The following is a 12,618-nucleotide window of genomic DNA, read 5'->3' as shown; positions in this document are numbered from 1 at the left end:
GATTCGTCCCTCAGGAGTCAGGTGATCACATATGTTACTTTGGACCCTGTGAGTATCAAATGTGTGAGTTGTGTCTATTAGGGGTATTTATGTTAGACATTTGTACAGTGTTGAGTGTGTACGTGGATTGGTACTAATTCTGTGGAAAGATTGAGTTTGAGCATGCACGTCTATCATGCACTCACATAGAAGCGTCTCTTTACATGTTATTTTTTGTATATTATTTAACTTATGTGAAATCGGAGTAAGAATTATGCTTTGATTACTGTATTTGAGGAGCATGCTTAATATTTTCTTTGAACTGTGATTTATATTACTAATATTCATTGTTGTTGAACTGTCCCTTCTCTATATTTACACTTATTGAATAATATCTAATTATGGAAGTAAGTATCATGTTGGTCATAGACTCGTCACTACTTCTTCGAGGTTAGACTTGATACTTACTGAGTATATTGGGTAAGTAGTAGAGATGAGAATGTTGAGATGGATGTGTGGGTGTACTAGGAGAGATAGGATTAAGAATGAAGCTATCCAAGACAAATTGGGAGTAGCCTCCATGGAGGACAAGATACGAGAGTCGAGGCTGAGATGGTTTGGACATGTTAAGAGAAGATGCATTGATGCTCATGTCAGGAGGTGTGATAGGCTGGCCATGATGAGTTTGAGAAGAGGTCGAGGTAGGCCTAAGAAGTACTAAGGAGAGGTGATTAGACAAGACATGGCGCTGCTTCAGCTCACTGAGGACATGACCCTTTATAGGAGGGTGTGGAGATTGAGGATTAAGGTAGAAGGTTAGTGGGTAGTTTTTAGTTGTTCACCGATAGTCTTAGTAACATGCATGTCCCTTCATATTCTTAGATTTTTATTACGTTATGTGGTTTTGTTCGCCTTAGGTATTGTATTTTCCGTTGCTATTATTTGGTACTAGTTATCCTTTATCTCTCCCTTTTTCTTTTATCTTCCTTCTTTCTTCCTTCCTTGCTTTCCTCTTCTTCTTCTTGCCCTTCCTGAGCTGAGGGTCTATTGGAAACAGTCTCTCTACCTGCATTAGGTAAGGGTAAGGTCTACGTACAGACTACCCTCCCCAGACCCTACCTGTTGGGATCATACTGAGTTTGTTGTTGTTGTTGTTTATACTCATACTATATTTTTGCAAATATTGTGCAGATCCAAGCATTAGGGTACTAATGGAGCATAGTAAGGTGCATAGTTACTGATGTTGGAGACTCAAGGTAGTGCTTCTTGTTTGACTACAGGCCTTTGAAGTCACCTTCTTCACATCTATTTATAATTATTTGATTCAGACAGTACTGTACTTATTTTTGACCTTGTATTTTGCTACTCTTAGAAGCTTATGTACTCAATGGCACTAGTTCTGGGGTTGTTGTGTTGTTTTTACTTCTTTATTAGATCCAGACTTATCTATAATATTGATCTTGTTTAGACTAATTATATCCATGCTAATGGTTTATTTAGAGATTAGGACTGTTGGTTTGCCTAGCCACTTATTAGGTTCTATCACGGTCATTGGTGGGTATTGGATCGTGACAAGCTAGCATTAGATATGATCATGGTACTGAATTTGAAAATGCTAGTTTTCTTGAATACTATGTGAGACATGGCATTGATTGTAATTTTTCTGCGCCTAAGACCCTATAGCAAAATAGTGTTGTTGAAAGGAAGAATAGAACATTAGACGATAAGGCAAGAACCATGTTGATTGCTTGTGGTCTCCCTAAAATATTTTGACTGAAGCTGTGAATACTACATGTTACATTATTAATATGTGCATGATTAGGCCAATAATTGAAAAAAAAACATAAATTGTTTAAGGGCTGAAAACCTAATAAAATCATCTAAGAGCATTTGGTAGCAAGTGTCTTGTATACATTAACGGCAAAGATGTTTTAGGAAACTTTAATGCTAAAAGTGACGAGGGTATCTTTCTTGGTTATTCTCCAAATAGTAAGTTTATAAAGTTTTTAAGAAAATAATCATGTGTGCTAAAGAAAGTGTGCATGTGATTTTTTTTAAAGCTAATCACTTAGATAAGAAAGGTACACAGGCTTCAGATGATGGAGAATTTGGACACACACAGGTATATAGTGATCAATCAAACCAAGAACTTTCAGAAGTTGATGCTGAAAAACACAAAAACCTGAACCTCATGAAGCTGGGCATGATGTATAACTGACAGGGGGAACTGATCAGGTTGATGATGGTGGTGATAATGAACTTGGTCCCTTTGCAGATCATGAAGGAAACATTGACATTCAAAGATTACAAGTAAAAGCATGGAAGAATCAAAGTTCTTATCCACTCACAAATATTCTCACACATGTTGATTATGGAATGGCGAAAAGATCCAAGTTTAGAAACATGATTACCTTCTTAGCCTACCATGATTGACCTTAAAAATATAAAGAAGGCTCTTCAAGAAATTGATTGGATCGTGGTTATGAAAGAAAAACTTTATCAGTTAGAAATAAAGTGTGGTGCTTGAAACTTTGACCAAAGGATAGAACAATCATAGGAACCAGGTGGGTTTTCAGAAACAAAGATAACCAAGATACAATCACAAGGAACAAGGTTAGACGGGTAGTACAAGGGTACAATCAAGAAGAAGATGTCGACTATGATAAGACATTTACTCCAGTTTCTTGAAAAGAGGCTATTCAAATGCTCATTGCCTTTGCATCCTACATGGGCTTCAAACTGTATCAAAAGGATGTAACGAGTGCTTTCCTCAATGGGTATTTGAAGGAGGTGTTTGTGTGTCAACCTCCAGGCTTTGAGAGTCATGAGTTTTTTGAGTACGTGCATAAACGGGAAAAGTCACTGTATGGATTAAATCAAGCTCCAAGAGCATGGTATAAAAGACTATCAAAACATTTACTGGAGAATGAGTTCTCACACGGAAAAATTGACAACATATTACTTTTGTTGAAGAATGACAAGAATTGGCTAATTGTCAAAATATATGTTGATGATATCATCATTGGTGCTACTAATGAATCCTTATGGAATGAGTTTGAGAAACTTATGGGAAGTTAATTTGAGATGAGCATGATGGGAGTGTTGAACTTCTTCCTTGGACTGCAAGTTAAGCAAAAAGGAGACTATAATACATAACAAAAATAAAAGTTTTGATATTTATATTGCAAAGAAATGATACTCATATTGTAACTGCAACCACGCTGAATATGGATAAACATGGTCTTCTTCTTGATGAAAAGAAGTGGAGGGATATGATGGGGGTATTTTCTCTATATAACTGCAAGTAGATCAAATATTATGTATAGTGTTGGGCTTTGTGCACGATTTTAATCAAATGCCTAGGAGCCACATTTGAAAGCTGTGAAAAGGCTTGAGATATCTGAAAGGTACTTAAGACCTGGTTCTTTTGAATTCTTCGGGTGATACGTTTGACTTTATTAGGTATGTAGATACAGGATCATTGTCATATTCATTACACTTGTATTGTCACAAAATATAGGAACCCCTTCTATTACAACACCATAATCTTCTAACTAGTGTTTAATCTATAATAATTAGGCACAACATAAAGCAGCAACTACATATTGAACTTTTACAATTGACAATGGTATTGATTATGTGGGTTATTTGGTGGATAGGAAGAGCACATCGGGGATGGATCACTTCCTAGGTTCGTGTTTGATATAATGGTCAAGAAACAAAATTAAGTAACATTGTTAATTGTAAAAGCTGAGTATGTGGTTGTTGTTTCATGTTGTGCTCAATTGTTATAGATCAAACATCAGTTAAAAGATTATAGTGTTGTAATAGAATGGGTTCCTATATTTTTTGATAACTCAAGTTCAATGAATATGGAAAAGAGCCTAGTTCATCACACGAGAACAAAGTATATTAATGTTAGACATCACATTTTGAGAGATAATGTAGAAGAGGGACACATCTCTATGGAGTTTTGCAAGGAGCAGACTGTTGATATCTTTACCAAAGATTTAAGTAGGGATCATCTTGAAAAAAAACCGTTTGGAGCTTGGTTTGATCAAAATAAACTAAGAATACTTTTTATTCCCTCAATGATTGGCTAATGTTTAAATAAAGTATTCAGTGAGTCTAAGTGTTAACATATATGTCTAATACTATAACATGTATGCATGCGTGGCATGCTGATGAAAGATTAGATGTTTAATCTGATAAAAATATCCTTGATCTCAAAAGAACATTTGGCCACAATGAGGAAAGAACATGATTGTTTGACACCCACGTATGTACCTCCTTTGCAATTGATAATTGTAATGAGTTTATTAAATTGCCACATCATGAATACCAAGTTTTTAGTCACTTGATCATATCCTATAATTATAACCTCTTGTGTAATTAAAGAGATTGGGTTCCTTGAACTGCACTGAACACGTTTTTGTTGCTCAACTAGAGCCAATTAGAAACTGCCTCATTTATAATTTGAACATTGGTGCCACTCTTTCCCACTTAGAATTGGATTAGGAGTTAATTCCTTGGTTGATTAGGTATTGAACTGTCAAATCATGTCCCTTATGTAACTCTTCACTCTTAATCACATCCTATTATTGTAACAACCTTACCGGTTGTTTTGAGTATTATAGCCATGTTTCCCTATTTATTACTTATTTTGTGTTTGTTTATTATTGCGTGACTTGCTGGGGCAGTTGTTTTGGTTCCGAGGATATTTCAGAATGAATTGTGACATTTAGTCCCAAGGTTGAAAGCCTAAGTTGGAAGAGTTGACCGGATATTGACTTATGTGTAAACGACTCCGAAATGAAGTTGTGATGGTTTTGATAGTTTCGTGGGGTAATTTTGGACTTAGGAGTGTATCTGGATATTGATTTCGATGTCCATAGATGGTTTTGGCTTGGATTAGCAAAATTTGGAAAATCAAGATTTGGAGAGTTGAGAAGTTTGACCGAGAGATGACTTTGTTGTTACGGGGCTTGGATTTTGGTTTTGAAATTGGCATAGGTCTGTCGTATCATTTATGACTTGTGTACAAAATTTGAGGTCAATCAAAGCTGGTTTGATAAGCTTCAACATCGATTGTAGAAGTTGAAAATCCATTAGTTTCAATAGGCTTGAATTTAGGTGTGATTCGTGTTTTTCATGTTATTAGATGTGGTTTGAAGCCTCGACTAAGTTTGTATGATATTTTAGGATGCGTTGGTATGTTTGGATGGGGTCCTGGGAGCTTCGGGACTGATTTGGGTTGAAATTGGATCAAGAGTTGGACTTATGCAATTTTTGTTGGCAGCAGTTCTGGTGTAACCGCACTTGTGAGGTTTTGGCTACAGGTGCGGAGTTGCAAAGGCAACCATATAGGCACAGATGCGAGAACTAGGAAGTAAGACTCCGCAGAAGTGGATGCGCTTCTGCGCAAGAAGGTCCGCAGAAGTAAAAATGGGCAGGAAGGGGTGGAGCCGCAAAAGCGGAAAGATTCCGCATGTGCGGAAGCGCAGGAGCGAGGGTGAGACCGCAAAAGCAGTCTCACGGGTGTGAGGAGGGGACCGCAAGTGCGATTGGTTCGGGTCTTAAGTGAGTTTCGCAGATGCAGAACTTTGACCATAGAAGCAGTTCCACAGAAACGACTAATCAACCGTAGAAGCGAGATTCCTGGACAGAAGATAAAATTGAGGGTTTTTTATGATTCTATCATCTTTGGACTCTGCAAACCGGCTAGAGGAAATTTTTTAGAGGGGTTTCACTAGATTTCAAGAGGTAAGTGACTTTTGATCATTATTATTCATTAATATTGAATACCCGTTGAATTTTTTCACCTAGATTATGTGTTTTTGAGGTAAGATTTGGAAGATTTTGGACTAGGGATTGGAGAGTGAGATTTGGGGTTTGAAGGCCAATTTGCGGTCGGAATTGGATGATTTTGGTATGGTTGGACTCGTTATTGAATGGGTATTCAGAATTTGTAAATTTTATCTGGTTCTGAGGCGTTGTCCCGAGGTTGACTTTTAACTTTGGTTAAAGAACTTAGCTTTATCGTATGAAATTGATTTCTATAGCTTGTATTAAGTTGTTCATGGCTAGATTCGATTCATTCGGAGGCCGATTCGCGAGGCAAGGGCTTGTTGGAGTAGGGATTTGCGCGGTTGAGGTAAGCAAGACTTCTAAACTTGATACTGAAGGTATGAATCCCTAAAATACATGTTAGGTGGTTGGTGTTAGGCGACGCACATGCTAGATGACGGGCGTGCACCGTAGAAATTGTGACCCGTTTGATTTCGTGGTACCGTGTAGTTATCAAACCTTATTGTTATTCATGTAATCCCTATGTGTTAGAGTAATTGAGCTGCAATCCATGTTAAAAATCATGTTTAGGCTATATGCTTATTCGGTTGGGACTCATTGAGGTCATTTTTGCTATTGAATTATTTGCTTAAACAATAATTTTATACTCAGTCACATCCATCATTTGCATATCATATCTCATTCTCTGTTATCATTTATTATTACATCATGTTATCATTATTTGGGTTGATTTGGCATGAGATTTGTGAGCTTGAGGGACTGGAGAGATTGATGACTGAGTTGGGGTCTGAGGGTCAGATTGTGAGTGATATTTATGGGATCGGGTTGCATGCCGCAATAGGTTTTTACTGATTCATGATGGGATCGGGCTGCACGCCGAAACAAGTTTTATTGATTCATGATGGGATCGGGATGCACGCTGTAGCAGGCCGTATTGGTTGATATATTAGCGCTTGGGCAGGATTCGCTCCTCTGAAGTTTGACATACCAGCAGCAAGCGCAGGTATCGTACAGTGCTGAGTGATTGAGCATGATGAGAAAGAGTTGAGACAGTCAAATTGAGTACTCTGAGAGCGTGAGTATATGGGAGTATCTTTGTGATGCATTGCATTGACATGCATATTTGTTATGTAGACATAGAGATGTAACATTCCCCATATTAGTTATACTTGGCAAACTTTATCAGTGTTGAGCTTAAACTGTTGAAGTTGAATGCATGTCTACATTTCTGTACTGTGTACTGATTATGCGATTTCTCTGAGTTATTAATGTCATTTCCCTATTATATCTGTACTATTATTATCTAGATTTGGACTGTACTTTTCTGAGCTCATCACTTCTTCAGCCCAAGGTTAGTCTTATTACTTATTGAGTACATTGGGTCGGTTGTACTCATACTACACTCTACACTTTGTGTGCAGATCTAAGTACATCTAAACCTGATGGTTGCTCGACTTGGAGCATTACCTGCTTAGAGACTATTGAGGTAGCTGCTATGGCCTCCGCAGACCTCGACTCTCCTTCTTTTCAGGTTATTTATCACTGTTCTATCTGTCCAGAAAGTTGTATTAGAAGTTTTGACTGTGTTGATACTTAGTACATCATGTACTCGGGGACACCCAGATTTTGGGAGATTTTGTAGTTGAGTCGCAATTGTGTTTATCGCTTATTTATGATATTTTCACTGTTAAACCTAATATTTCGTGCTTTTAAACTAAAATGCATAGTTATTTTATGATGGTCAGCTTGCCTAGTACTGTGATAGGTTTCATCATGACATGTTAAGATTTGGATCGTGACAACTATCTCTTAATCTCTCTCTAAAATTTCCAAAACAGAAGGAAAAGCAAAGAATTCCCAAACTCCAAAATTCTCCTAGAAAGACCTAAAGTTCCAAAAATGTCGACCTCACTAAATCTTCCCATATCTTTTTATTTGGAGTTTGTAACCAACACCTATTTTGTCTCACCAACTCAAATCGATGCTGACCAAAACCCCACTCAATAAACCCGAAAAGGTATCACGAAAATTGTCAATGACTTCAACAAAAAGCAAGTTGAAGAATCTGAACATACAAGTAAAGTGGTAAGGTAGTTTGAAATTCAATGGAAAGAAGTAAAGGTGAGAAGGTGAAGGAAAAAAAAGTGAAAAGGAAAGTGGTAATACTAATATTGTTGGTATTGATTTGTAGAACATGAGTGGCCTTTATAAAGAACTAGGAAGAGAGAATGTTAGTGGTGATGTAGAAACAACGGAAGTTCTAGGCTAACAACCGAGTTCTTCTGTTGCTTGTGAGGGCGTAGAGGTTGGAAAAGAAAGTGTTGTGGGAGATAATTCTAGAAAGGTGGCTGAAGGATTGCAAGAACCTGGTTATTTGGCCTCTAAAAAGGAAGTATCCTCATCGTTAGGGATATAATTTTCGGATAATTGGAGAAGGAGAAGGAGATCATAAAGTGAATACATGAGAGGGTGACAGTGATGATGTAGTTTTGACTGAGAAAATATCTTAGTTGAACCAGAAAATTATGGGTAAGAAAGTGAGAAACCTAAGAGGGTTAAACATGTTACAAAGAAGGCAGTCAAGAAAGGGAAGTGTGTGACTTTCAAGGCTAGAACACTAAACACCCAGGGGGAGAGCAAGGCTTCTCTTGAGAAAGACTTGGAAAAAATAAGAAAAAGAAAAAAGAAAACAAGAGTTTTGATTAAGGGATGAGTCTGATGCAGAGGAAGTTGACTTAGTGAGTGAGGAAGATAAGAAAGAAGAGGAGGAAGAGGAGGAGGTTCCTCTTCAGAAGGAAGCAAAGGAGAAGGCCGGATCATCTTCAGCCACACCTAAGAAGCAGAGAAATCCCAAAAAAAAAAAGCAGATGAGTCTGCAGAAAGATATCCAGTTCCAAACGCAAAAGAAAACTAAGAAAAAGATTGTTGTTGTGGGCAAAGAATATTGATTTAGTGGTTTGAAGATGTTGAAGGGTAGAGTGATGGACCCAGCCACCTCTGAGATATTTGGCATGAAGGAGTTTCTAGAAAAGCTTAAGCACAAAATCTAAAAACATCCATTCATGTGCCCACTCCCTATGATGTATAGTGAAGCAACGCTTCATCTTACAAGAACTTTATACTTTTTGAGAATGGCACAGTAAGCACTATGGCATGGGGAATGAACCTAGTTCTTGATGCTGAGTTGCTAGGATAGATTTTGAGAGTGCGAGTTAATGGGTTTGATACCCATGTGCGATGTGAGTGGCCTAATTTGGGAGAGAATAAGGATGATATGTATTTAACCTCTAAGTACACCAAGGGAAGGGAGAAGCAGAGCTCAAGCAAGGTTGGAAAAAGGGGAGATAAAATTGATTCACAAGCTCCTATTTGAGTTTATAAACAAATGTCTTATGCCTCGATTATAAAGGAAGCATGAGGCCACCCACTTGGATTTGGCATTCATGAGCCTCTAGATCAAAATAATCTGATCAACTTGCTCTAGCTAATGATCAAGCACATGCACGGGCGGCTGCTTAAGAGAAAGGCTCACATGCTCTACTATATGGGTTTATGTTGACTAGTGTATTTGAGCACTTTAAGGTGCCACTGAGAGGATCAAAGAAATGGATAAATAAGGACATGTTTGATGAGAAAACCTAGAGGGAATGTGACATTGCAAGATTACCAGGCACAAAGAGCAAAATTAGAGTCACAAATTTGTTGGAAGAATTTGCAGTTGCAAATGAAGAGAAAAAGAAGATAGATGCTGAAATTGCTTCTTGAAGGAAGAGAACATGAGGCTTAAAGAAGAGATGAAGCAAGAGCAGGATGTTCCTTGCTTTGACAAGCTTCTAAGGCTTACTCATGGAAAACCTCTTCCAGCAAAGATTCTGGTCCTTGATCCTCTTAGTTGTCGCAGTCTAGTCCTGTTAGTTCCTAACTATATCTCTTCTATGATCAGGTTCTGGATTGTTACTTTTATTTATTTTTTGTGCGGTTTGATGAGCTTGCTCAATCGTATTTTGATTTGGGCCATTTGGGCTTAATGTGGTACAACTTTTCATGAAGATAAATTTATGTTTTGCGTTATAGTTGTCTCTTTCAAGTTGGATAATTTTTCATTGGATTAAATATTCGAGCTTTTGAGATTGTGCACATGTTAATGTAGCCCTTGAGGCTATGAGTTGATATTACTAATATTTACTTTTGACCCTACTAATGCTTTATTTTTTTATAATGTCAAAAGGAAAAAGTTAAGGATGTGCATGATGTGTTGTGTTGTGTTGATCAAAGTCTATTTGTTTGTAGGAATTTTTAAATATCTTATGCCTATCCATTTATAGGGTTGCAATGAATGAAAGGCTAGTCTCTTACACCTGTGCAAATATGGACAAATCAGAAGAAGAGTACTGATATAGAAACTGGTTCTTAAGCTCTTCTTCAAAAGGGAGAATTTTATTGAGCTGAGCATGTCCGAATATGAATATGTTTTGATGATTAATAAAATATGATCAACTATATTAAAAAGAACCAGGTTTCATAGACAGGATACTATACTATTAAATTGGTGAGCATATGTAATATGAAAATAACAAGAGAATCAGGTTCATAGCAGGATGACGTCAAATGCTAATCAGACGCATGAAGATTGAATGTGTATAAGTTGGATTCCGAAAAAAAATCACTTCGTGCATAACAAGAAAAGATCTTGATTGGAGGAATCCATATACTAAAAGGATTTTTATAAATAAGAAATAACTTGCATGGAAAGAAAAGGTTAAGGAGGTGGAAATAAATAAGGAAACCAAATTAAGGTAGGAGAGTATTTCCTTAATCGAAATATTCTAGGTTTTGGAGCATTAATTGGAGAAGGATTTCGGCCGCCCTCATACCTTCATAAAGAGGCCTATAGTTTCCGCCTACGACTAATGATATTCACACAAATCAAGGATTCATTGTTGGCAATAGCAACTAGGGCAAGAAGGTGCTCTCAAAGGATTCAAGCTGCTCAACTAAAAAATATATTCCAGAGGACGAAGCTGCCAGTTCTTTAGTTGTTAGGTTGAGTATGTTGTTCGTAAAATTTTAAAATATTTGCTTTTGTGAAGCATAATCATAGTTTAGCACAAAAATATTAAAAATTTTGTTTCTCTTTCTAGACTAGAGTTAGTTTGGATCGATGCAATTAGGTTGATTGTCGGGGTAGGGTACTAGAATTAGTCTCCTTAGTTATAGAGTTATAATCTAAAATAGCTCTTTGCAGTTAGTGAAGTTTGATGGAAAATCCTACGATGGTAGGTCGTGATTTTTACTCTCTTGACCAAGAAGGTTTTCCACGTAAAAATTATAATGTTCTTATATTCCGCACTTTACTAGCTATTTGTGTCTGTTCTGGGTATGATTTATGAAAATCTAGTGAGACACGATTTATGTCCCCCTTCTTGTGTCATGGTGCAACCCTAAACGAACATATCCATTCGAGATGGATAACATTAGAGCTTGTTCACATGGGATGCGTTTATAACCCACTTTTCTTATCTGCAAAAATTGGCTGATATAGAAGTAAATGAGAATGAAGATATCATAAACGTAAATGTAATTAATGAATATCCATTTGACCATCACTCTTCAATTCTTTTAATCAATATAATTTTTTGAATTTTATTATTAGGAATTTTCAAGAAAATGCACAGAAGGATTCTATTGAAGAATGCAAAATGAAACTAGGGATCATTCGGTACAGTTATTTTACCACTTGAGATGAGGCCAAAAAAAGAAAAAGGCAAGCACGATATGCAAACAAAGAAATATTTTGTGTTGTCCTTAGCCAAATGAGCTCCAAAAAAAAAAAATAAACCCAATAAACGAAGAAAAAGAATGTCTCGAAATTAGGAGTGAAGTTCACAAGCTCAGAAGAGCTCCAATACCTCCTTTTGTTGTAAATTGTGTGTCATCATGGCACATGATAGAATTTCAGTGTGAAGTAGAAAATATATTGTTATAAATGTGTGTTGTTGTTGTGTCTTTGAATGTTTTAGATTTATTTTATTTTTTTGGAAAAAATATTTAAAAAAATTTTGGTTGCTTTAATTCATAGCATAACTTCTAATTTGCTTCCTTATATTTCCTATTCAACTACTTGCCATGATCATAATATTTTGAATCGAGCTCCTCTTAAAACTTTTAGTTGTTTTCTTTTAGCAAATGCGCTAGCTAAAAGTTGGTCAAATATGAAGGAAAAAAAAATAGACTTAGGAAAGACATGTTTGATTAAGTACCATTCATAAGTTGTACAAGTACCTTTCTAAACTCATACTTGCTTATTGGTGATTGAAATTAAAATCACAGTATTTGTTGACTCTAAGTGCATTATAGTAAGCTTATATTGATTGGTTCTCCTGCTTATTTGAACATCTAGAACTAGTCTTGAATATACTTTGAGGTGAAATTCGTAGTAGATTTTAGAGTTGGAAAATGAAAGTAGATATTCCTTATTGAACCATGGCCTAAATTGACATACCTTTGATGATTTTTATCCCGATTACTCCTATTAAGCCTAAATGAATTATTCTTTATTTTGTAAGTAGCCGAACATTTAGCCTTAGCTTGTATTAACGAAAAACAAGAACCATGGGGTTAAGGGCTAGTTCATTTGGTTTGCTCCCTGCTCCACAACTGAGGTGGAAGTTTCAAACCCCAATCAATACCGCAGCCTTATAGGAAGATGATTCAGTATTTGTAATTCCCAGATTAACTCAATAGAACCAAAGAGTTAAAGATTTACTGCAAAGATGAAGTTCGAATCACCAGTAAAATGGTGGAGATATTGATGTAGTAGTCACACGTTCG

Source organism: Nicotiana tabacum, chromosome 10, assembly GCF_000715075.1.
Source record: "Nicotiana tabacum cultivar K326 chromosome 10, ASM71507v2, whole genome shotgun sequence".
Lineage (NCBI taxonomy): Eukaryota > Viridiplantae > Streptophyta > Magnoliopsida > Solanales > Solanaceae > Nicotiana > Nicotiana tabacum.
This window is presented reverse-complemented; position numbering follows the sequence as displayed.